The 26,890-nt window shown below is 47.9% G+C and overlaps 1 pseudogene; it reads right to left on the bottom strand.

Annotated features, from left to right (window-relative positions):
* Positions 1–23,813, bottom strand: part of LOC138153336 (uncharacterized) — a 42,439-nt pseudogene extending 18,626 nt beyond the window's left edge.
* Between the last annotated feature and the right edge of the window lie 3,077 nt (positions 23,814–26,890).

Raw genomic sequence — 26,890 nt, 5'->3', positions numbered from 1 at the left:
AAGTGAGCCCCCCAAAACAAAGATACACATCAGGGCTTATATAGCCTTCTCCTGGCTCAGAGAAAGTAACAACCTTTTGGACCCACTGGCCAATCAAAAAGTATCAACTGAAAAACAAGCAGCCTACCCCAGGCTTCAGGTGCACTTTAGCCTAGGGGCAGGGAAGATCTTCCAAATTTGCATTCCCATTACATTCGGCCCCAAGATCTTTCATGCCCATAGCATAGACAATTTACTTTTGAATTAGCACTAAACATCTCTTAGGTCACATTTTCAAGGTACAGAACTAAAGTTACCAAAGTGGCCACTGGGCCTTAAACAAACACAAAGTACATAGCATTATCACTTCAGTTCAAAACAAGAGTTCAAATAAAGTTCTCTGGGGGAGGGGTATCCTTCCCCTCACACAGCTCCAGCCCCTGCCTCCAAGCACAGAGAGGGGGCTGGGCAACAAAACCAACAAGGTGGGGTCCCTGGGGATGCAAGGCACTTCATCCCACCCACCATAGTCACAAGTCCATCCTCCCCCTGGGTCCCAAACTGTGAGAAGCAGCCAGGAAACACACTCAGTGCCCCTGCTTTGCTGCTCAGTTCTTATCTTTTCCTGTGGCTGAATTCCGAACTCCTGGGCTCCTTCTCCTCCCGCAGGAGGCAGCCGCTCCTGGCTTCTGCCCAGGTCCCGATGCAGGCAGCTCACCATTCCTGCTCTCAGCTCAGCGAAGTCTGCATGCAGGCCACTCTTCTCTCCTGGTCCATGGCTCCATAGAGTCACAGCTACCACAACTGGGAAACAAATGATTATCCCAGCCCCCATACTTTCCTTTTACTCTGCAGATCCTGTTCGTGATGCCATTTTGTAGCAGCAAGCACCCCAAGCACGTCCTCAGGGTTTGCTGCCCATACAGGTTCTTGGATCTGCTTTGATAAAGGAAAGCAACTCAAAATGGGTTAACAAGCTTACTTTATATCAGTCAGACACATATCGTTTACCTTGTTCAGGGGAAAAAGGTCAGCACCCCAAACTTCAAAGTATACAGGCAGAATTATCAAGACAGAAACAGATCAAGTAGACAGCTTTCCAAACTGTCCAGCCATTACATCCATACCAAATCAACATCTGGGTTTTTCAAAGCCGGGGGCTCTGGACAACGGCTTCCCAGAATCCATATCAAATCACAGAACACTTCTCAAAGCCCCCAAAAACAAAGATACACATCAGGGCTTATATAGCCTTCTCCTGGCTCAGAGAATGTAACAACCTTTTGGACCCACTGGCCAATCAAAAAGTATCAACTGAAAAACAAGCCTCCCACCCCAGGCTTCAGGTGCACTTTAGCCTAGGGGCAGGGAAGATCTTCCAAATTTGCATTCCCATTACAATTGGCCAGTGGGTCAATAAGGTTGTTACATTCTCTGAGCCAGGAGAAGGGTATATAAACCCCCATTTGAGGCTTTGTTTTGGGGCTCACTTTGAGAAGTGTTCTGTGATTTGATCTGGATTCTGGGAAGCCGTTGTCCTGAGCACCCTGGCTTTGAAAAAACCCAGATGTTGAAACCCAGATGTTGACTGGGTATGAATGTAATGGTTGGACAGTTTGAAATCTGTCTACTAGATCTGTTTCTGTCTTGATAATTCTGTCTGTGTACTTTGAAGTTTGGGGTGCTGACCTTTTCCCCTGAACAAGGTAAACGATATATGTCTGACTGATTAAAGTAAGCTTGTTAACCCATTTTGAGTTGCTTTCCTTTATCAAAGCAGATCCAAGAACCTGTGGTGGCAGCAAACCCTGAGGACCCTTGGGGTGCTTGCTGCTACACTCCTCCATTCTGTCAGGAGCATCTTGGGAGCTGAAATTGCCATGTAAGACCCTCCAGGGTTCCAGCTTTAGCTCTGTTCTTGAGTTCTGCGTGACCTAAGTCCCTCACTGGGCCTCAGTCTCTTCACATGTTAAAAATGTGGGGGTTGGACTCAATGACCTTTGCGGCCCCTTCCAGCTCAGACATTCAAATTGTTAAAATGAAAAGGGCTGTCTCCGTAGGTGGTGAGCTCAGGCCCCAGGAAGTGCTCGAGGGGAGGCAAGGAGAACATTTTTGAGGGAACCCACTTGTTGCGATCCCTTCCAGCTCTGGGATTCCACGACCTCTGAGGTCACTTCTCACTAAGACTTTCTAATGCCGTGACATTTCTGGCTTCATCCAGGGCGCGATGACTAACAGGGCTCAGTTCTGGTCTAGGATGCTTATCTTCAGCTTCCGCCTGCCCTCAGACAAGGCCAAGGCTCATTACTCACAGTAGCCCATTGGCCTGCCCGCCCGCTCACTCCACATGCTTGGGAGACGTGATGATGGGTAAGGGTGACCACACCCTGAGTCCCAGAGTGGGAGGGTGAGTGATGCGTCTAAGGTCACACAGGAAGCTGGGGAGAGAGTCTGGAAAGAGCACAGGAAGGAGCCTCGCTACTCCCAACTCCAGCCAGCCCACTCAGTCCTGCTCTGCCCCTGGTCATTATGATGTGCTTGGTTAAGCCATCTCCCCATGAGTCAGGAAAAATCAATCTGGTCTGATCCCCCGAATATTTACTAAGCAGCACTTGAGGTCATGGAGACAGACTGAGACGAAGGGTCTGACGGAAAACAAATGTCTCCCGAGCACAGACGCCTCATTTACCATTATTATTGTGTCATTCATTGCTGGAACAGCAGCTCCTACTTTTATATCACTTTATCAGTTACAAAACACTTTTATCACAGCCCTGGGAGACAGTACAAGGATTGCTATCTCCATTTTGCAGATAGGGAAACTGAGGTCCAAGGAGTCCCAGATTCATACAGAAACCAAAACCTGAGGGCAAGCCTCCGGACAGACAGGTCCCACTCATCAAATCTGGAGATGACCCAGAACCAGAAGAGATAGCTAGCTTACCTAAGACAGTCAGGACTGAACAAGAGCAGGCCAGGCTAAAACACAGGCCAAATCCAGTAAGATGGAGGACAATTTGTCCTAAGAAGGGCAAATGTAAAGTCCTACACTTTGGTTTAAAAAATCAATGTCACAATCTCTTTAAAACTGGGGCTTCACAAGGTGGGGGTAGGGTTGATGGCTGGCAAGGTCAATGAGTGAACATTGGGAAATGATGCTGGGGCAGGCGTAGGCCGCATCAAGAGGCACGGTTTCCAGGGATGAGGAGGGCACAGGCCCATTTCCCTCTGTCTCAGTCAGACCCCAGAGGGAAGCCTGGTTTCATTTCTGGACACCACAGTGTTGTGGGCAGATATTAATAATGTGGCACATCCACAGATGGGTAGCCAGAATGACTGGAATGTATGAGATGTGTATCAGTGAATGTAATACATGAGCTCAAGATCAGAGACCTATCATTATCACCAGAGGACTGGTCCATCTTCCATACCACACGTGCTTCTCTGATAAAAGCACCGGTACCATTTCTTGTGGGTGACTGTTGGTCAGTAATACAATGCCCACCTCTCCACTGCCCACTGAGTGACCCACAACTTCAGATCTGAGGAGACTATATTATTCACTGCAACATACTGACTGTTAATAACCTCATACTGGTCTGGGCACAAATCCTTTCACATCACCTCATGCTCACAACAGGCAGAAAAGGGATTCCAGTCCCTGTTTCACAGATGGGCAGCTAGGTGGCGCAGTGGATAGAGCCTGGAGTCAGGAAGATCAGAGTTCAAATGTGGCCTCAGACACTTCCCAACTGCATGAGCCTGGGCAAAGTCCCTTCACCCAGTTTGCCTCAGTTTCCTCCTCTGTAAAACAGCAAACGACTCCAGTATCTCTGCCAAGAAAATCCCAGATGGGATCACAAAAAGTCGGACACAACTGAAAAACAACGGAACCACAAGAAATTTCACAGAAAAGGAGTGGGGAAGTGACTCTCTCAAAGTCACACAACTGATCATTTGGCAGGGCTGTGAACTTAAGTCAGATTTTTTGATCCCGGGGCTAGGGCTCCTTTTGTTGTATCACACTGTGAATGACACATCTTCAATTCCGAGCCCCACACATAAGCACATGCACAAACGCACAAACACACACACACATACACACACATTCATTACTCCGCAAAGCTCCTTAGCTTTAGCTATCTGTTTTGGTTTTTGAAATGTTCACCTCTTGGACTCCCAGCAGCCTACTCCCTGGCCCATGTGGTTCCCCTTGTTTTCCCCAGGATAGCTCCAGCCTCCGGTCATGTTTGGTTTTGAAAAGCTGCAGGGGAAACTCAAAGTCCCCCAACACTTCTTTTCATTAAAATGTCAGAAAAATTCACAGAAAACAGGTCCTCAGGGGGTTATAAAAATCCTTTCCCGCCCCCACAGAAGGCCTAACACAAAGGGCCAGAGGGAAGTTTGACAGCGTTGCCCCTTTAAAATATTGTCCTACATTCAAATTCCCTTACTTCCCCTCCAAATTGCAAGCGCTTCCACTTCCAAAGCCAATTTTGGTTTTTATTGTCCATGTGGCTCTCGTGGAAGACGGGAAGAGGCTGCAGCTGGGTGGCACAGTCCCAAGACTGACTGTGTACCACTGGGTCTTCCTGCGTCGGACCACTCCCATCAGAATCATGGCGGGCATCAATGGACAATGCCCCAGGACTTTGATGCACATGGATGGACAGTGCTGGCTGGGAAAATGAGTCGGGACTGCCTTCCCCTAAAACTCACCATTCTTTCTGCCAGTGAGAGGTTCCCAGGGGCTGGTCCTGCAGCAACTCCCCTCCTTGGCCCCTGACGCCAAGGAAAGTATCAGACAGAGAGCCTTGGAATCAGAGCTCCTGGAGGGGCTGAACCTACAGCTTCCATAGAATTCACATTTATGTTGTACTCTTCCTTATGACGACTCTGGGAGAGAGGGAATGTAAATGTTCCTAATTTTCAGATAAGAAAAACTAAGGCATCAAATGATAAAATAATTCATTCCAAGTCCCGCTGCTAGAAAAGTCTCAGACAGGATGAGAACCCAGATCTCAGGACTCCAAAACCAACACCCTTTCCTTCAGTTGAGCTGCTATTTCCACAGATCAGAGATTGTCTAGAGTAGAGATGACAAGCTCTAGATTCAAAAGAGTTGGGTTCAAGGTCAAGCTCCACCACTCTGAAAGAATAATTTTATAGGAGCAGAGGGTCCCAGTTCTAGAGTAGGAAGGGTCTAGTCCCCCTAGGGAGGTAAGTGACATACTTATCAAAGGTTACACTGGAAGTAAAAAGCAAAATTTGAACCCAGGCCCAGACTCCAACCACACGTTCTTCATCTATACAAGAAGAGCTTTGGGGTAGGCGGTCTCGGAGGTCCTCCCCAGATCTAACATTTTATGATCTATGGCCCCTTCTTGCCCTGACATGCTAGGGTTCTATGATTTAACAAAAGGGAGAACTAAAGCCCAGAGGGAAAAGGACTTGCTCAAAACCACCCAAGTTAGGGGGTAACAAGATGAGACCCCAGGTTTCCTGGGTCCTGAGGCCAGAGAACGGGAGTGAAAACATCCCAGGGTCCCCTCCCCTATCTTGCAGCTCAGGGTACATGAGCATAAGCCTGCTTTTCATGATGAGATGTGCACATCCCCAAAGGACAACTGAGAACTTTATTCCTAACCCAGAGTTTGATGAGAAACTGCTTTCTTTCAAGTCCTTGAAAGCTGGAAAAAAAAAAAAAAACACACCACCCCGTACATCTGCAGCTATCTCCTCCAATGCTTTGCATTGCCGTGTGTAAGAGGTACACTGGAAGTCTGATTCCGACACTACAATTAGACTCTCCAAACAAAGTCAGCCGCCCTCGTATAAATCCCTGTCTCCATGGTTACCATAATATTTTACAGCTCTGGGTTTTGTGCTCCAAGCCCAAAATGATAAAATCACCATATTTTTGGCACCTTGCTATCACTGCCGCATGCTACTTGAGAGCAAGAAGGTTAAACATGGCTCTGACGAACGCTGGAGTGGCTGAGGTCATGTCAACACTCTTCCATTTCTGAACTGTTCCCTGGGCTCTGTTCCCCCTCTCCTCCTCCCACCCTCGGGCCAGAGGAAAGCAAAAGCAGAGAGCATCCTTCTCAAGCCAAACTGACTGGATCTGGAACTTCAAGTAGGATGAGAAGAGGGCTCCAGAGAGGGTCTGCCTTGTGGGGGGAAGGAAAAAAGGGGGCTGGCTGCCTGGGTTCCAGTCCCAGCCCTGCCACCTACCAGCTGAAGCCCTGGAATGAGCCCCCTTCCCTCTTGGGGCCTGGGCTGCCTCCTCTGTAGAATGGGAATAAGAACACTTGCTCTAGCTACCTAGAACAGTGGTAATGTGGACCATAAGAGAGAAGGGGGGAAAGTGGGAACCTCTATGTTGACATTTTTAAGACATATATAAAAACATATACACACATACATATACATACATATGTATATATAATGTGTGTGTGTGTGTGGGTGGGTGTGGGTGTATAAAATTGCCAAGAAGCTCAAGGCTCATTCATTAACCCTCAAAGAGTCAATAGGAGGAAGAAGAATTAGGTTCTTCTTCCAGACTGAAGAAAAGAAAGGGATTGGCCCAATGGGCTAGAGGCAAAACTCCCAGCTTTTACATTCCATGTTCTAAGGGTCCACCCAGCTGGGACCTTTTGTGTGCTAAGGGCCCTTCTAGCCCTGACATTCAATGAATTTAACAGCACAGGAGATTGGTCACACTTTGGTCTCTCTTTTGTCCACTAATGAAGGATGACCTGGCAGCTCCTCTCCCACCACTGGGTAAGAGCTAGGAGGTATCCAATGGTGCCAGACTCTGGCAAGTGCCCCAGACTAAAGCAGGGCAGAGAGCCTTTGAGCCCACTAAGGATCCCGTTCCCCAGCCCAGGGACAACTGTTCTTTCCAATTTGGCCTGAACCATTTTGCTCCTTATACTGCTGCTTCTTCATCACAACGGTTATTTTCCTAAATCTCCAGTGATAATTTAAAACAGAAAACCAAGTGTTATAGCAACTCAAGACAACATGTGGGTGTATTGGAAATTTCTGCTGTTAAGAAGCAGGTACTGGTAAGGAACAGAGAGGCAGAGAAGACAGAGACAGCAGCTTCAGAGCACAGTTGAGACTCCCCCAAGCAGCGCCTGACCTCACTCACCTGGGGGCACGCACACACCAAGGCCTACTCCCCTTGTCCCTGCTGCTGTAACTCTATCACTTCCTTTCTCTAAGAGATCTGGAACGAATTCAGACCCCTGGGAGCAACACTACTGTTGGGCTTCTGCCCACTGGGGATGGCAGGAAATAACCCAATGTAACAGAGCTAGTGCCAGAGCAAGGGCTTTCAGGGTACAGGATGTCAAAACTAGAGAGGCCCTTAGAACCCAGGATATCAGAGCTGGGGGCAGGGGGGGGCAAGAACAGAGAATGTCAGGGCTGAGAGGGCCCTTAGAACACAGGATGTCAGAGCTGGGAGGACCCTTAGAATCCAGGATGTCAGAGCTGAAGAAGACCTTAGAATATAGGGCACAGGATTACAGAGATGGGAAGGAAATCAGAACACAGAATTTCAGAGGCAGAAGCAACCTTAGAATACAGAACATGAGAACTAAAAGGAAGGAAGCATGGAATAAAGGACAGAACACTGGACTTGAAGCCAAGAAGATGTGAGTTCAAATCCCACCTCAGACAGTAGTGTGGTGATCCTAGGGAAGTCACTTAACCTCTATGTCTCAATTAATGATCCATAAACATGTGGGAGTAAGAGGGGCCAGACTCAGTGACCTCTCAGGCCCCTTCCAATGCTAAATCTATGATCCTGTGACTGAAAAGATTAATTATCCCTGCTTCCTCACTTTATAAAGAAGAAAATCCGAGTCCCAGAGAAAAAGGAAAGTGAGTGGGCCAAGGTCAGTCACTCAGTCAACTGGTATTAAGTACCTGAACTGTGTTAAGTGCTGGATCACATAAGGAGGCAAGGGTAAAACCTGGCCTAGAACCCAGGTCTCCTGACTCCTGGTCAAGAGCCCTTTGCTCCTGTCCTGCAAGGATATAAGGCGCCCTGGCCCCACCCCCCACTGCTCCAGCCCTTAGCTCCCACATCTGTGACTGAGCCAGGCCAGACCCCAAATGCCAGCCAAGCTGTGGAATAAGCTTTTTGTTCTTTGTAACACATCCCCTGGGGCTTGTTTAAAGCAAGAGCAAATTCCTCTACTTTACCCCAAAATGATTTGGAAACACTGCCACTTTAATAAGTAAAATCTCTTCATTTTTTACAGCGTGGGCAAGTAGCTGCATGAGCATACAGCAGGCCATGTAAGGGTGGTGGTGAGCACCAGGAAATCCTGTTCTCCCTTCCCTCTCTGCCTTATGTAAGCTCTAGAGTCAAGATTTAGGCTGCAGCAATGACAGAGAAGAGTTCTCCACGAGGCCATAGAAGGTCTGAGCTCTGCAATGAGCCTGGTGGCAGGGTCCTTTCCCCTCTCTGCTACATTTCCCCCACTTGTAAATGAAAGGGTTTAGCCTAGATGGATCCCTTAGCCCACTCCCCTTCCAGCTCTGACATTCTGTCCCAAGGTCTCCTCTTAACCCTGGCATTCTGTGTTCTAAGTTCTCTTGTATCTCAAGTACTGCATTCTAAGCTCCCCACTTAGTCTGTCATTTTGTGTCCTAAGGGCCCTCCCAGCTCTGACATCCTGTGTTCTAAGGGCCTTCCCAACCCTGACAGTCTGTGTCCCAAGGGCCCTCCTAGCTCTGACATTGTGTTCTAAGGGTCCTCCCAACCCTGACAATCTGTGTCCTAAAGGCCCTCCCAGCTCTGATATCCTGTGTCCTAAGTGTCCTCCCAGCTCTGACATCCTGTGTTCTAAGGGCCCTCCGGGCCCTTCTGTGTTCTGAGGGGAAGGTGACCAACATGGGAACCAGATTAAAATGTAACTGGGAAATATTTAACAAAATACACAACAGAATGAAGCAAATATCAATAATCCGTGGTTTTCCCTATGTACAGCATAGAGGCAGCCTGTTTCTATTAGGGTTTGACACCTCTATTCCAACACCACCCCCTCCCAGCTCTGATAGGTTGTGCCCAGAGACACAGATTTAGGCTTAATGTAAAATTAAAATGTACCAATGAGAGCTCTCCCAAAGTGCACCAGACTGACTCCTGAACTCTGAGGTTCCTCACTCAGATTCTGGGTATGTTCAAGCAGTCCTTTCCATTTCTCACAATCCTAGTTCTAAGTCCCTTTCATCTTGACCATCCTCCCTTCTAAGTTCTAAACTCCCTTCTAAGGAGCAATCGTCATCAATTCCCAAATGGCCCCAACTCAGCCATGTGTGGGAGATGACTATCCCCAGACCAAAGCCTGTCTGCTCCTGGCTAACAATGAAGGGGACGCCAGGAGCCACAATTGGCTTACTTAGACTTTCCAGAGAAAAGGTCATTTTGCTTCCTATGCTCTTGACCGTGAAAGTTCAATGGTTGTAAATGGGAAAATCCTGGAAGAAGCATGAGTAAAGTTTAAACTACAGGGTCTGAAGCCTCCTCCAGCTCAGAAAGCTTTCCGTTCTCTGCCTTGGCAAAAAAGGGGGAAAAAAAAACACAACACACAATCATTTGTGCGGGTGACTCAATTGTAGCATAAACATTTGTACATTTTCTGTCTCCCCGAATTGGCAGTCAGGGCCCACTTTAACATCATGCCCCTAGCATGACACAGGGTGAATGAATGAGGGCAGCCTGGGAGGGCGGAGGGGCGGAGAGAGACTGCTCCTGCCTCTGACCAGACCTCATTAACTAAAATACAGGGTTAGATCTTGAACTCCAGCCCTGAACGTTTTCAGTGGAAAGAGATCTTCCCCCTGAATCCAGGGAGAGGTGGCTCCAAAATCTGGTGCCAGACTCGGCTTTTGGGATTGGGGGTGGGGGGAGGTGGAGGAGGGAAAGGTCATGCCATCCCCAGTGTAAATAATTGGATTCCAGGTGACCCAATGCATTCTTGTCACCTGCCTCTCTGGCTGGCTGTTACAAATCCAACATCCCCCAGAAAGAAAATAGCAGCTGGATATCCCTAATGCCACACTCATCTCCGATCTTGTGGAGTCCGGCATCCTTTCCCTTGAAGCGCCTTCCTCCTAGATCCTCCCCATTTCCCCTCTTTCCCCTCCCCCCAGGTTGTTAAGGTCTGGCAAGGTCCCTGACTCGGGATTCTCTCCAGCCTGAGCACATTCAATTCCAGAAGTCTTTTCTGACCAGAAAGGTCTTCAATTCCCCCAGGTGCCAGTTACTGCCTCCTCAATCACCGCCTTTGCTAGCTGGGGTATGGCACTGTGCAATTAGGGGCTGACATTACAAGAAGGATGTGTGGTACCAGTAATGCTGCTCTCCCTCCCAGGGTCACAAAGTAAAAAACAAACAAAAAACAACAACAACATTGTTATACATGACCCAGAGAAAGAAAAGTCAGCATAGACGGTAAATTATTTATCAGTGCTATTTTATGCAATCCTCTCTTTATGAAGAAGTGGAAGGGGGTGGGGCAGGCTAAGTTCCCCAGGATATGGGTTTACTAAGTCCAAAGAGGTATGGTAGAGACAGGTGCAGAATCTGAGGGACTAAGAGGAAGCTGATGGGGATGTAGGCAGGCTTCAAGGTTTGGGCAAGGATCTGACATGACCCCACCTGAGGTTCTTCTGACTCTAAGACTGGCAAGAGGGGGTGATTCAGACACTTCAGCTGATACTATGCAAAGATACTCATCCTCCAGCTATCTGGAGACTGGGGGGAGGAGGGGAGGGGAGTTAATGAAACTAAGGAAGTTTCAGCCTGCATAAATCATTTTTTAAATCCCAGAGTTATACCCTGCCTACAACCAACATTCAATTCAATAAAAATAATAAATCTATCTACTAAGGGTGCAGGCACTGTACTGGAAGAGGGAGGAGGGAGGGGAGATACAAAGACAAAAACAAAAAGAGAGGCTACCCTCCAGGAGCTTACATTCTAACTCAGTTCACTTTAACCTAGGATGACATGAATAGAAATCTAGCATCCCCCTCCTCCCCACCCCTAGGAAGGGGTGATTGTGGGAGGCAACTGCACTCTCGTCTTCTGCCCTGGTCAGATAATATCTAGAACACTGGGCTCAGTTCTGAGTCTACATTTTAGGATGGGCACCAGTATCCCAAGGAGAGATGGAGAAAGACCTGGAAACAATGCCTTCTTAAGATTCCACTGAAGGATATGGAGAAGGGAATTGGGAAAGGCAAGATTCCCATCTTCAAATATTGGAAGGGTCATGATGAGAATGCTGATTTATTCTTTGTGGCCCCAGTGGGCAGGGCTAAGCCCAGCCTAGCCTGGGTAGAAATGACAGGGAGGCAGATCTGGGTACCAGATTGTAATGTAAGGCCAAGGAAAGGCAACTTCCCAGGTTCAAAATACCAGCATAGGTGCTCTCTATTTTATTCAGTGACAAACCAAGAACAGAGAAGATTAAAACATGACATCATTCAAAATACAGCATTTACTAAGTGTGATTAAATAATCTCCAAGTACTACCCCACCCCAGGACCTTCCAATCATTCAATCAATTACAAAGTCTCTGTTCTAAATACTTCTCCACCCCTAGGCTATACCTTAATTAAGTCCACCACAAAGCCCCTCTTCTCAAATGGAGGTCTTTTCTTCATCTTGACACGAGGCAAGTTCTCAGCAATCTTAGTTCCTGGGGAGACAAGGCTTAGCAAGGCCATAAGGTACATTGCCAGTCCCTTCATGAATTTATCCTCTGTCTGTAGAACAGTCCTAGAACCCCTGAACACATTAGCAAAGCCCTCTCCCAGGATTTCTGTAAACATACAACAAGAAAATCCTTCTTCAGGGCTTCTGAACCAACAGAAAGGCTCCCAGACCCCTGCAACAACAGCACTGTCCCTCACCAGTGGACAGTATTCACTCTGTCTGCAGGACAGTCTCCAGACCCCTGCAACAACAGTACTGTCCCTCACCAGTGGACAGTATTCACTCTCTGTCTGCAGGACAGTCGCAGGCCTTCTTAGCGAACAGCCAGGTTCCAGGACTTCTTCAACAAAAGGACAGTCTTTCACCAGTGGACAAATCTGGCAAAATAACATCAAAACAGACAGACAAAGTACCAGCAAAACAGCCATGTCTCCTCAGTCCTTGGCAGCTCAGGGGGCAGGTCTCAAAAGTCCAGGGCAATTCAAAGCGGCCACCAGTAATTCTCTTAGTCTCTCTCTCTCCACGAGGTGCTGCTTCCAAAAAGATCTTCCGCCTCTCTCTCGTGTCTCTCCAAATCTACATCACCAGCTCCTCCCAGTTCAGGACTTTCTTTTCACATCAACAAGCCCATCCCACAGGTGGGATTAACAAACTCTGGGTTTTAATACAATCAATTTGAAAACCAAGCCAATACAGGGGAATCTTTAATTGCCATTACTATCACACAGATAGAACTGTTTCATAATCCAAGCCATCTGATAAACAGGCTGCTTCAGAAGGCACTTGGTTGCCACTATCAGACGTTTTCAAGGCAGATGAAGGTATCAGTGAGGGACCTCTACAGCAGTCGCCTCCTGGCCCTCTAGGACTTGTCTCTCACTTCTCAGTGTCCTTTCTGGCTGGCTCACTGTCATTCTGTCCTGGGTCCTCTTCCCCCTCTCCAGCCCTTGCTGATTTCAGCTACTGCATGGGTTCAACTGTAACAGCCTCTGCACAGAAGACTCTCAAAGCTATATACCCAGCCCTGATCTTTCCCCTGAGCCATAGCCCACCTCTCCATTACCCACTAGGCATCCCCAGCTATATCCCAAATGATGTCTTCAGGACATGTACAAAGCCAAGTTCATCTTTTTTCCCCAAATCCGCCCCTCCTCTCAAGGGACTTTTTTTCTCCTGATGGCACTAACATTTTGCCAGTCATCTGGAATCCAAGCCAGAGCCCATCTTTGATTGCTCTCTCTCCCCTCTCACATGCACTCAGCAGCCAGGTTCTCACATATCTCCTCTCCAATCACATAAGCACTACCTCAGAACAGGCCACTGTCACCTTTCACTTAAATTACTGTACCAGTCTAACTGGTGTCTGCCATCAGTCTTTCTTCATTTTGCCCTTCACAAAGTTGACAAAATAATTTTCCTAATATGTGGTCAGATCAATCCTCTACTCAACAACCTTTAATGGCTCCCTAGCACTTACAGGATAAATTATAAACTCCTTAACCTGGAATTTAAGATTCTCCACAATCTGTTTTCAAGTCAACAAGCACTTCTTAAGCCCCTACTATGTGCCAAGCACTTTGTCACATTCTGGACACAGTCCCAGTTTTCACAGAGCTCACAGTCTAACAGAAAAAATAAACTAGGGATAATCCCAGAGGAATGGCATTAGCATTTAGGAGAACTGGGAAAAGGCTTCTGGCATAAAAAAGGTGAAGGCTGAGCTGAGTCTCAGAGGAAGCCAGGGAAGCCAGGAGGCAGAGATGAGAAAGGAGATAGTTGCTGGCATGGAGATCTGCCAGTGAAAACGCCTGGATCTGGACACAGAGTGTCTTGTTTGGAGAACAGCAAGGAGTCCGTGTCACTGGGTCACTGAGTATGTGGAGAGGAGCAAAGTCTAAGACTAGAAAAGCAGGAAGGGGCCATTCTATGGCAAGCTTTCAACATCAGAACACCCTCTGACCCTGAAGGTAAAGGGGTGCCACTGGAATGTACTGTATAGGGGGTCACAACTACAATTTAAGAAAGTCAATCTGACAGTTGGTTAGAGGATGAACTGGAGAGGGGAGAAACAGGGAGCAGGGAGACGTACCAGCAGACTATGGGAAGAGAAAAATGGAGGGGGGGGGCTCAAAATTTTATCGAGCCCCTTCTTCCTATCACTGCAAAAGATCTTCCCCATTCAGAAACAAGGTTCTTCCTAACTAGGACCCCTTGGATCAATGGACACCTGACATCACAGCCATATCAAGATGCCTGACCCTCCCTTCCTCGCCAGCTTCTAGACTTTTTACTTTTTAGTTATGTGTGTGTGTGTGTGTGTATGAACTCCACCAATATCTTCTACCAGTAACTCGTCGTGACACAGACCTAACCCTGAGTTTTTGAATGCTGTGCCAGCAAAGAACAAGCCCTGGCAGGTTCTGCCAAGTTAGCAAGGCGCCCCAGGATCACCCCAGGAGAGAACACATGTCCGTCATCTGAGGACCAGCCTGGCAAAGCCCAGCAAGGCTCAACCCTAGTAGGCTGACCCATCAAGGGAAAAAAAAAACTGGCCAAATCAACTTAGTAAAAAAAAAAAACAACTCCTAAAACATTTAAAGGGGTTGAGAGCTATGCTCATAGTACGGTTCCCCACACCTGCAAAACCAAGGATCCTGGGGCCATGAAAAAGCCCTGGGGAGAGTGTCCACAGGCAAAGCAGTAATAACTCTTAACCAAGAATGACAGTGGGTGAGGGGAATGAAGAGGGCAGGGATCACACCCGAATGTCTGGCAAGCTGCCTGCAGAGAGTAAACGGCTCCTAAAAGCTTCTGCCTCCAGTCACTATGACTCCTATCAAGAAAACCATGGCAGCTGAGTCAGAACGAAGACATGGAGACATGCCAACTGTACACAGCATCCCCCTCACAGAGCACCCACCCCCCACTGCCAAAACCCCTTCAGGACAGCAGGAGATGGAAAGGGCCAGCTCATCCATTCTGTACCTGGCCGCAGAAAGTTTTCCTTAAGGGGGATGTCCATCTGCCTCCACACCTTCCCCCACAGAGAAGCCAGAGGGTATCCAGGGTATGACCAGGATAGGGAAGGGCCTCGGATCAGATGAGGAAGAAAAGAAGCAACGGGAAAGTTTAGCCAGGAGGAAGGGGCTGAAAGGGAGAAGTAGAATACATCTGCCCTTTTAGATCCGGCCTCTGCAGCCAGGCCCAGGTCAAATCCCACTTTCACTGGAAAACCTTTCAAATACTTGAAGACCACTCTCTGGTGGCACCCCCACACACTCCCACTTCCCCAGGCTCTTCACCGGCCCCACTGCATGCTGGATGCCCTCTAGTTTCCTCACACCTAGCAGCACCAAGATCTGAACTCGCTACCTGAGATGCGACCTGACCATGACAGAAGGACAAACCCTTCCCTCATTTTGAGTAGACTCGGCTGCAATATCACACCCCTGACTCACGTCAAACTTTGCAGTCTGTTCCCCCACCAACCACAGAACTGCTTCACCTCATCTGTGCCAGGGACCCATTGGCAGACAGCCTGGTGAAGCCCACGGAGGGACCCTTTCTCAGAATCATGTTTTAAATGCCCCAAACAAAATACCCAGGATTACAAGGGAAGCTAACTATTGTACATGGAAATATAGTGATCAAAATCTTTTTTAAAAAAATAAGCTCATGGGCCCCAGGGTCAAAAATTGATCTTTTGGGGGCCAGGCTGCTATCTGGTCACGCCTCATCCATGTTTTACTTATAAAGTTGATTTGTTTTTTACCCAAGTTTAAGACATTTCTTTGGCCCAATGTTCTAGTTTTCCTATCTCTCCAACATGTTAGTCTCTGTCCCAGCTTTATGTCAACGGGAATTTGATGCACATACTTCCCTTGCCTTTTTCCAAGTCGTCGTCAAAAAAGCTTAAGCAACAGTCCAATAATGAGAAAAGATCCCTTGGGCACTCCACTACAGACCTCCTTCCAAAGAATAGCTACTTTTGGGGTCCAGTCATTCAACCAGTTTTAAATGAACCTCACTGTACTAATATCTAGCCCACATTTCTCCTCCTTGTTCACAGAGCAGTACCAAATACTCTTGAATTCACAAACTGCTTTCCTCACAAAAACTCCATAAGGTAAATAATACAAATACTATCATCCCCATTTTATAGATGGGAAAACTGAGACAGTGAGAGATGAGGTAACTGCCTGCAGTTACACAGCTAAGACAAGTCAGAGTTGGGATTTTAAACCAGATCTTCAGCCTCTCAAACCAGCATTCTTTCAATTACATTATACAGTGTCTCAGAGAACAAAAACAAAAAGGGTGGGGGAGAGAGGGAGAAGGGGGAGAAGAGAGAGAGAACGACAGAGGCAGAGAGACAGAGAAACAGAGATTTAAAAAAGGGACCAAAAATGACAAAATGTAGCCTGGCAAATCATTGCATCCCAGGATTTGAAACTGGAAAGGTCCTTAGAGGCTATCTATTCCCACCTTCCTCATTTTGTATATATGAAAACTGAGGTCTGTGGTAGCTAAGGGAGATCACTTGTAAGACTGGACATTGAGCCAGTAAGCTCAAGCAGCTCTAAGGAACGGGGCCCAGCCCCCTGCAAGAACTCAGTTCCATTGGTCCCACATGCCTCCCCCACCTTCTGCTCATATCTCAAAGACGCCCACATGTGGGAGCATTAGAGACTTATGGCCTTCAGGATATGGATGCTCCCTGTAACTCACAAGAGGGTGGGGACTGGGACAAGAGAGCCCATGTCTCCTCACTTCTCCTTCCTGACTTGGTGGCTTTATCTTTTGTCATCCCTCTCCTACACTCTAAGCTCCAGCCAGAGCTAGAGGCCTCCCTGTCCCTTTCTCTCTGTTCAGAATATCCCCTATGCTTGGGAACTGTTTCCCCCTACCCACTCCACCCACACCTCTCTAGCCACTTTGGACCACAAAATCCTGTATCCAGAGATGGAGGGGACCTCAGAGGTTATCTAGTCTGAAACCCTCAATTTACAGATAAAGAAAATGAGGCCAAGTTGAGTTAAGTGGCTTCCCCGAAACTGTACAGACAATAAGCATCAGAGGCAGGATTTGAAACCAGGTCTGCCATCAACAATCCATGGTTCGTCCATAACCTAGGCCCCAGCCAGAGCTTTACAGCCTCCAGGAAACCCTTCTGCCTCTGGCCCTTTCTAGCCCTGCTGCTGTACTCTACAACCCAGTGACACTGACTGGCCTCCTTGCTTAGCTCTGGACTGCCAGTATCTTCTGGGGCTGTTCCCCCCTGCTTGGTATCCTCTTCCTGGCTTCCTTCAAGTCCCAGACAAAGTGCCACCATCTGCAAGAAGCCTTTCCCAATCCCCCCTGAATCGAGTGCTAATCATCTGGGGAGATCTTGTTTGCACATAGCTGTTGTGTGGTTGGATTATAAGCTTCTGGAAGGTAGGGGCAGTCTTTTGCCTTTCTCTGTATACCTAGAACTTTAAAACCGTGCCTGGTACATAGTAGGCATTTAATAAATGCTTGCTGACTGACAGTGCACCACACTGACCCCTCCATTAAGGTCCAAAACAAGGGCCACCTCCTCTGGGGAGCCTTATCCAATCCCGTCCCTCCTGCCTACCCTTCCAAATGTGTTCCAACAGTTGGTTGAGATCTCCCCTACACATTTTTCTCCTAAATTATTTGTGTAGGCATGGTTTTCTCTCCCAGTATATCGCTTCATCTTTCTACCCCCAGTTCTGTACACCATCGGTGCTTAATAAATATCAGAACTAAACTAACTGTTGTTATGCCAAAGAGTCCGTGAAATCTTGAGTAGGGTAAAAGTGAGTAGGAATCACTTTTATCACAATTAGGCATTGTGGTTCTGATTCACAGGCTCAGAGCTAGATCAGATCAAGCCTCTCATTTGACAGAAGAAAACTCTTGGTGACTTGTCCACGGTCACCCAAGTGACAAGAGATGGCATGCAAACACAGGTTCTCTGACTTCAAATCCCAGTCCCTTCCCACTGTACCAGATCCTTCCCAAGAAGACAGAATGCCAATTTCCAAGGCTAATTGGGCTCACATTCTGACACTGCCTTACGGGAACCCTGAGGCTACAGGCCAACCAGTCAGAAGCAGGTAGTGCCAGGGTCATGAGGTCCAATTTAAAAATAAAGAAACTGAGTCTCAGAAAGGGGGAGCTATTTGCCTGAGAGATGGAGGGAACACCACAGAGACATTTGGGTATGATGCTCTTTCCATTCCACCACACAATCTCTTCTTCTGTTTTCCAAAAGGTCCAGTGGATGACCCCAATACCCTTTTTACATCTGCCCTTCCCCAGGCAGACATTTCTTCTGATCATTTTCAGTGGGAGCATCTCCATGGCCTGCAGGGGCCCGTCTTGCCTGGACTCTCCTCACCATCCAGGAACAGCTCAAGGCGGCCGGCCTGGGTCCTGCCACAAAACATCTGAAAGGCTTTTAACAACAAGGAGGGCTCGGAGGAGCTCTTGATGCTCGGCCGCCTGTGGTACCTCACTCTGATGGTATTTCAACTCAGGAGGTGTGACTCCACAGGGAATTTCTCCTTCCCCTCCACAAACCCCCTTCTCAGCCTTCGAAGCAAACATCCTCTTTCCTTTGGAGGAGCATTGGACGGAGTTGACACCTCCTGGTCCAAGGAGGGGGAGGTTCACTGGAGAACAAGTGTCTTTTGTGTGGAATTCTCCAAGACCCACGGGGTGGAGGGGGAGGACTGGAAATCTGCACTGGGGCCCCCACCTCCCTTACGCAAACCCCCAGCTCAAGCAGCTACATTCAAACTCTCCCCAAGGTTTCCAGCAGGGTTTGGTTCAACCATTAACAACTGTTCTACTAGGCAACCAATTTTTGTTGTTCCCTAGAGATAGGAAGGAGAATGAGCTCTTTTCTTTTTTCCCCCTTGGTTGCAAAAAAAAAAAAGAAAGAAAGAAAGAAAAAAGAAAGTTAAAACAAACAAGTTATATAAGCTTTTGGGGGAGTGGGCTAGAGAATGCCTTTACTCTTAAAAAATAGTGCTTTGCACACAGTAGGTAGTTAGTAAATGGTGGTTGCTGCCGATAGAATTAAAACGGTTCCTTGAAAAAAGGCAGTATGGTGCAATAGGAAAGTAAAGAAACAGGCATTTATTAAGCACCTACTGTGTACCAGGCATTGTGTTAAGCAATTTACAAATATGATCATATTTGAGCCTATCAACAACCCTGGGAGATATGTGCTATTATTATCTCCTTTCTACAGTTGAGGAAACTGAAGCACAGGGGTAAAGTGACTTGCCCAGAGTTACACAGCTAGGATTTGAACTCCGGTCTTCCTGATACCAAGCCTAAATTACATATTTGCCCAGCAGAAAGAACTTTGGCCTTAGCCATAGAATCACAGATTCAGAAAGGGTCATCTGGACCGATCCCACACTCATTTTACAGATAAGGAAACTGAGACTGGGGAGGTTAAGAGGCGGCACCCCCACAGGCAGGGATTCTGAACACAGCCTCTCCCTCAAGCCAGCATGTTTTCCACGACACTGAATGCCTTCCAAAGTCCTAGATTCTAACACCCCCCCAACACTTGTCATCTGTAGACTAGCCCAGCTATGCTAAGACATTTATCACCAAAAAGCTGGCTGGGCACTAAGTCAGGAGGGTTTTTTTGCTTTTACTCTTCTACCAAGGGAAATTTATTTCACCAAACATCTTGCAGCAATGATCTAAAAATTATGTAATCTCTATATTTTTGCAAAAAAAAAAAATGGCCCATCTTTCCTGTTTCTCTCCTTTCTCCCTCGACATTCCAAAACCAAAGTACAATTATCTATAAATTATACTGATGACTTTTTTTTGGCCCCAGAAATCCAAAAAGCCATCTCTGGCATGGAAGGGTAGAGAGCAAACCTTTAAAAAGATCAAAGCATCCAGGACTGCTATGAAGAAGGTGCTTTGCAAATTGTATATTGCTATAGCAACTTAGTGGTTTGTGGTACCACCAGCAGCTAAGAAGAGATAACTCTCTCTCCCTCCTCCAATCCACCCTCCATTCAGCTGCCAAAGTGATTTCCCTAAAGCTGGGGTATCACCCCACACACACTCAATAAACTCCAGTGGCTTCCTATGGCCTCTAGGAACCAACAGTAAATCCTCTGGTATTTAAAGCCCTTCACCACCTGGCCCCTTCCTACCTTTCCAGCATTCTTAGGTGACACTGGCCCCTCTCCCAAGAGGACCCCACAGATGCATGGTAGTTTCCCCCCAGGTCCAGCCTTCTGGTTTTCCTCAAAACTCAGCCCAAAGCTCAAATCCCTTTTTTAAACTGTCTTTCCTATTCCCTCCCTCCCAATACCTTCCTTCAGGAATGACCTTGCAGCCTCCCATGTACCACTGATACATTACCCTATTAAAATGGGGGCTCCGTGACAGCAGGGGCTGGCTCTGCCTTTATTTATATACACCCTGGAGCACAGTAATCAGCAAATAAGCGTCAATAGACTGAAATGCCCATCAACCTCACTTAACAAATGCTTCAAACTAACAAGAGCTATAGAATACCACACTCCGGCACAGGCCTGGCCAAGACAAGCACAAACAGCAAAGACCAGCCTCTCCCCCAAATAATGCTCCTCCCTTAATTCAGCATATTAGATGCTTACTATTGCCAGGCACTGAGAGACCCCATGGCAGAGTAGAGAGCTGACCTCAGAGTCAAGAGGATAGGGGTTCAAGTCTTGCTTCTAATACCTAATGGACTGCCCTGGGCAGGGAGGGAAGTCCCTGAGGCTCTCCCAGGCCTAGGCAACTCTCAGAAACTATAAATTGTTAAGAATTGCCAATCTGCACCAGGAGAGGCAGGTCCCTTTACCAATTAAATCACAGCCTCACTGGGGTGGTTTTGTTTTGTTTTTTTAATAAACTGTTTATGGCACTGTCCTTGGCCACCCTGATCCCAGAAGCCTCCCCATCATTCAGGATGGCCTCACCAGAGACCCCAGTGGGCATTTCTCAGTCCTCTCATACATACCCTCATCAGATATTATAGATGTCTGTTTTAGTGTGCTCACCGCATTGCTGGAGCGGGAGCCCTGTGAGGGCAGAGACCCTATTTTATCCAATTTGCAAATTTATTCCAAGTTCCATAGATTCCCCGGCCCAACATACGGCTTGGGCACACAGCAGGTGTTTAACAACTAATGAAGGGACACCCAGTGTTTACATTCCTCAAAGTAGGTGGGGGAGGGGAGCTCCAAAAAGAGTGTGTCCAGGTACCCTTTGAAAAGGATTCTCCATGAATTCCCCAATCCCCTTAAGTAAAGGGCCTACTCTGCCTTCTCTGGGTCCCTAGGGGAGGTCCACCCTCAGAAGCCTAGAGGACGGGAAGAGCAGCATACCTGATTCAGCTGGAAGGCACAGGGGAGGGTCCTGCCTCACCTGGGGTCCTACCCCAAGAGGGGGAAGGGAGAGGGGAAAGGGAAGGTGGGTCCAACCTCACTGGAGGGAGTGCAGAGGGAGTGATTTGGGGGGATCATTCCCCTACTAAGAGGATGAGAGAGAACTGTCAACTGGGGTTGGGAAGGCCCTGGACTACAGGCTGAGGAGGAGAGGAGGGGGAGGGAGAGGAGAAGAGGTATGGGGGGGATGGGAGGGAACGATCTGGGGAGGACGATGCTCCCTTCCCAAGGCTCTGGTCCAGAGAGAGAAGAGAAAGGGTCCTCCTAGCTCGCAGCTGGGGGGGCAGGGAGAAGGCTGGGAAGGTCTTGCCCCATGGGGAGAAGGGGAGAGCAGGGCCCAGTCCAGTCTGCACGAGAGAAAGGGGAGGAGAGGGCAGTCCTGCCAGCTGGTGGCTGGAAAAGGGAGGGGATAAGGTTCTTCCTGTTGGCAGTTGGGCTGGGGGAGGGTTGGATGGATAGGGGGTGAGGACTGCGGGAAGGGGGGGGGCGCGGGGGGGCGGAGGGGGAAGGTGGGAGGGGCCTGCCTCCGGGGGGGGGGGGCGGGGAAGGCCCTGCCCGGGGGGGGGGGAGGGGGGGGGGGGGGGCCTGAGCCTCTCGGGGGGGGGGGCAGCGCCGCAGTCGGGGGCGTCCCCGCGCGGCCTGAGGAGCTCTTCCCCGCCGCCCGCTCTGGGAGGAGCCGGCGCGGGGCCGCTGGAGAGGAGGGGAGCGGAGGGCGGCCAGGCCCCGAGCCGAGCGGCCAACGCCGCCGCAGCTGCCGCCGCCGCCGCCGCGCACCCACCTGCGGGACCGCTCCGGGCTGGGCTCGGCGCCTCCTCCGCCGCCTCCTCCTCCTCCGCCGCCGCCGCCGCCGCCGCCGCCGGACTCCGCCATCTTCCCGCCGCCTCCTCCGCCTCCTCCTCCTCCGCCGCCGCCGCCGCCGCGCTCAGTGACGGCGCGTCCCGCCTCCGACGCCCGGCGGCCGGTCGGCGGCCCCGCGCGCAGCCAGCGGCCTTGGCACGGGCTGGGACGCGCGGAGCGCAGCGCGGGGCGCGCGGGGCGCGCGGGGCGCAACAGCCGCAGTGCGCAGCTCCAGCCGTGCGCCCCGTGGCCGAGCCCCGGCCCCAGATCCCGCCTCCCGGTCCGGGGCCGGTCGCTTCGCCTCTCTGAGACTCAGTTTCCCCATCCGTAAAACGAGGTGGTTGGACCAGATGGCCCCAGAGGTCCTCCCTTCATCTCTTCAACCCCTGATACATGCTCTCTATTTAATGTTTATTAAGTGCTTACTGTATGCGGGAGAGATCTGGGGAGACCAGACAAAAATGAAGCAGCTTCTGCCCTCAAAAACTTGCATTTGATGGGGGACGTAAGTAGGAAAACAAACAGATACAATGTAGATAAAAAGTAATTTGGTTGGGAGCATAGCTCCTCAACAGGCTTCGTGCGTGCTGAGCTTTGACGGAAGCTCGGGATTCTAAGCATTCCGATCACTGCTGCGGCACCGAGAGGAGGCCGGTCTGGCTGGGTGGAAGAATGCCTGGATTGGAGGCTGCCAAGGTAACTTGGAGCCGGCTTGTGAAGGTCTTTAAATGTCACACAGAGGAATTTGTATTTGGACTCTGGAGATAAAAGGGAGTGAGTCACTGGAGTTTTAAGAAGTAGGGGAGTGCCACGGGTGGCCCTGTGCTTTAGGAAGGTCCCTTTGGCAGCTATGTGGACGATGGATTGGAGTGGAAGGGGCCTTGGGACAGAGACCTGTCAGGAAGCTATTGCAACTGTCTGTGGGAGATATAAGGAGGGCCTCACCTAACGCCGGGGCCAAGTGAGTGAAGTGAAAAGATGATATGGGTGTAGAATCGACAAGATTTGTTGAGCTATGGAATAGTCAGAACTTATTGGATTGGTGGAGCAAAGGAGGACAACCCTAGTGTCAGAAAGAATGGTGGAACTGTACTGACAGCAGAAGGAGGGAAAGGAAGAAGACGGACACATTAAAATGAAAGAATAGGGTTCCATTTCAGATGTGTGGTGATAGTTAGCTTTGGGACTTTGAGCTGGAGGGATCCAGTGGGCAGTTGAGGATGAGAGGCTATGGCTGAGTCTCCAGACTGGACTAGACCTAGGTGTCAGCTGCCTAGAGATGATCATTAAACCCACGTATGCTGATAAGAGAGGGAAGGGAAGGGTAGAGGACCAGGCAGAGTCTCACAATTAAGGGAGATGCCATGAATGCAGATGGAGCAAAGGTGCCTGAGGAGGAATAGGGGGAGAACCAAGAGAACCAGCATCACAAAAGTTAATGATAAATGGGCCAGCTAGGTGGCTCAGTGAATAGAACACCGGTCCTGGAGTCAGGAGGATCTGAGTTCAAATCCTGCCTCAGACACTTAACACACTAGCTGTGTGACCGTGGGCAAGTCACTTAACCCCAATTGCCTCTCCTTCCTCCCTCCAAAAATAATAATAACTTGATGATAAGGTCTGAAGCCAGGAACGAAGGGAGAGGCAGTGGAGGCAGCTTTTTGTCTGGTGTTCACCTTTTTTTCCCCCCCAAAGTTTTAGAAGCTCTTTTTTGTCCTTCTTAGCCTTCAGAGTCAATCTCAGCTAATTCTGAGCTTCAGCTCTCCTCACTTACTCTCTTCTTCCAGCATTGTACCAAGCTTTTGTATTCATCCTCTGGTACCTACCTTTGTTTCCTTGTTTCTGTGTAAGGGGGTTGGGGGGGATTTGCTGCCTCTCACCCCCCAGTAGATATCACTGGATGTAATCGTATTTGCTGAGGTGTTACCTATATAGTCTATATCAAACTGCTTGCCTTCTCAAGGAGGGGGGAAAAGAAGAACAGAAAGAATTTGGAACTCAAAATTTTAAAAATCAAATGTTAAAAATTGTTTTTACATGTAATTAGAAAAAATAAAAATTTAAAAATAAGGAGGTATTAATATCTAATGCCCTTTTAAAATCTAAGTTTAATTCATTGAATTCCTGTCTTCCCACTTCCATCCCCTCAGGCTCCTTACACCCTCAGTTTCTCAGCCCCCTTCATCCACTGGTCCCCTCCATCACTCAATCCCCTCTTCCCCTCTGTCTCACAATCCTGTAGTTCAGTCTGTCCCTTGGCCTCTTATCCCCCCTAATGACCCCATTCTTTTTGAGTCTTTTGTCCCCCTTACTCCCTAGTCCACTCAGGCTCTTAATTCTTCTTTTGGAATCCTGATGCAGTGGAAAAGGCAAAGACATTGGGACCAGAGTACCTGTAGTCACATCCACAATCTGTCACTTCTTGTCCATGTGGCCTTGGGTAAATCACAACCTCTCTGCCCACCCCCCCCCCTTATCTATAAAATCAAGGTGTTGTATGGCTAATGTGGAAATGTGTTTAATATGATTGTACATGCATAGCCAATATCAGACTGCGCACTGTCTTCAGGAGGAGGGAAGGGAGAGAGAGGGAGAAAATTTAGAACTCAGAATCTTATAGAAGTGAATATTGAAAATTAAAAACACATAAATAAAATTAATTTTAAAAATAAAATTAAAAAAAAAATCAGGGTGTTGTACTTGGCCAGAGGTAGCCTGTCCCAATGGAGATGGTGGGCTGGGAGTCAAAAAGGCCTTTCACAGATTTCCCAGATTCACATCCTGCCTTAAATACGCGCCTCCTCTATGACCTTGAACAAATTACTTAACTCCCGATGTCCGATGATCTGTAAAATGGCCATAATGGCACCAGATACACAGGATTGTTATAAGGATCAGAGAAGATAAGGCTCTACCAAACCTTAAAATGCTAAATAATGTTGGCTTTTATTATTAAATTACTTCTAAAACCTAGCTCTCAGCCTCTGATCTCTTCAAAGTCCCATCTGTCTCCTCCTCCTCAATTCTGCTTGACCCTTCCATCTTCCTAATTCCCTTATCCTCATATCTCTCTCAGCTCCTCTGTCACTTCAGTTTCTCAGACCCCTCAGGTCACTCAGTCCCCTCAACCTGAGCCCCTAACTATTTCAGCCCCTCAGTCACTAAATCTTTCAGTCCCTCAGTTCCCAAAATCTTTTTTTTTTCTTCCCTGGTGCCAAAATCTGTCTCTAAATAATTTCCACCCATGGCTCCTAGATCTGTTCTCCAAGGCCAAATGGAACAATTTAATCCCTCTTCCACATGACCCAAGGACAGTTATCATGTCCTCCCCATGTCTTTTCTTCTCCAAACTAAAGACCTCCAGTTTCTCGAATTAATTCCTCCCAGGCTTCTTCCTCCAGTCCCATTGCCATCCCAGCCAACATCCTCTGGATATGCTCCAGCTTGTCAAGGTTCCTCCTAAAATGTGGCTTCCAAAACTGAAAACAAAGACATGTTCTGACCAGAGCAGAGTTCTACAACACCATCAACTTGTTAGGGAAAGAACGTCTTTCTTAATCCAGCCTACAACTGCAATAGCTTTTGGGGATGATATGTCATACTGTTGACTCTCACTGAGCTCACATCCCTAACTACGTCTAACTAGGCAGTCAGTTGATTTTTTGAACCCAAGGGTAGGATTTTACATTTTATCCCTATTAGGTTTGACCCATCATTCTAGCATGTAGAGATTTTTTGGATCATGAATATGCTAGGTATTGCAGCTTTGTGTCATCTGTAAATATACAAAAAATGCTATCTTTGCCTTCAGACAAAGTATTGATTTAAAATGTTGGAAAGAATACAAGGAGAGACTCTTAGAACATTCCACTAGAGACTTCCAAGTTGACATTGATCTATTCATCCACTACTCTCTGGGTCTATTTATTCAATCAGTTCTAAGTTAACCTAACTGGAGCATCTTCTAGCCCACATCATTCTGCCTTGTTCTGCAAGAGAGCATGAGAGAATTTTTTCAAATACCTTGCTAAAATCAATGTTTATGGCATTCCTCTGACCCAGCAATTTAGTAATACCTGAGATTAGCCTGGTATGACCTGTGCTTGATGAAACCATGCTGGTTTTTGTGATTATGGCTTTATTTTCTAAATGATCACAAACTCTCTTCAGTGCTATATTCTAGAATTTTTCTAGGGATTAAAGTCAATTTCATGAGACTATAGCTTACAGTCTCTACCCCCTTCCCTTTTTTTTGAAAACTCGGCATATGTTTGCTAGTTTCCCATCTGTTTATACCTTTCCCATCTACATTTCTTCAAAGATTGTCTCAGCAATATTGCATCTGCTATTCTTTCAGTAGCCTGGAATGTAGCTTGAAAATGTAATCCATAGCTCAGGGCCCCCAAGACTCTGGGCTAACACTAACCAGGTTCAGTCCTAGGAACTGACCCCAAAAGAACCTATTTCTTTCTTCTCTTTTTTCCCACCTGGAGTTACTCCAGGAAAATTTCCCAATACAGTCATGGTAGTTAGGGTTCAACAAATATGGATAACAATGTTCCCAGATCCTATACAAGTTCTTGAGATCCTAAAAACATATAGGATAGGACAGCTTTTATTGTACCTCACAGAAAAGATGGGAGACTCACCAAAGAATTCACCAAAGGCCATAAATAGATTCAGAAAATACATAAAGCACTCAGCCCACCAGCTCCCTGGGAAGAGACCTGAAGTTGGGATTGTTAATGGAGTAATCCTTTCATACAAGAGTCCTACACAGTCCCTGGAAGGTTCATAAGAAAAATCCTTTTTCCTCCACCTACCTCCCACCCCACTTCCCAATCCCTTAGGTAAAAATAGTATACTT

Source organism: Petaurus breviceps, unplaced genomic scaffold (genome assembly GCF_028583685.1).
Source record: "Petaurus breviceps papuanus isolate PSGF00001 unplaced genomic scaffold, PetGlider_PUasm1.0 108, whole genome shotgun sequence".
NCBI classification, from domain to species: Eukaryota; Metazoa; Chordata; class Mammalia; order Diprotodontia; family Petauridae; genus Petaurus; species Petaurus breviceps.
This window is presented reverse-complemented; position numbering and strand designations above follow the sequence as displayed.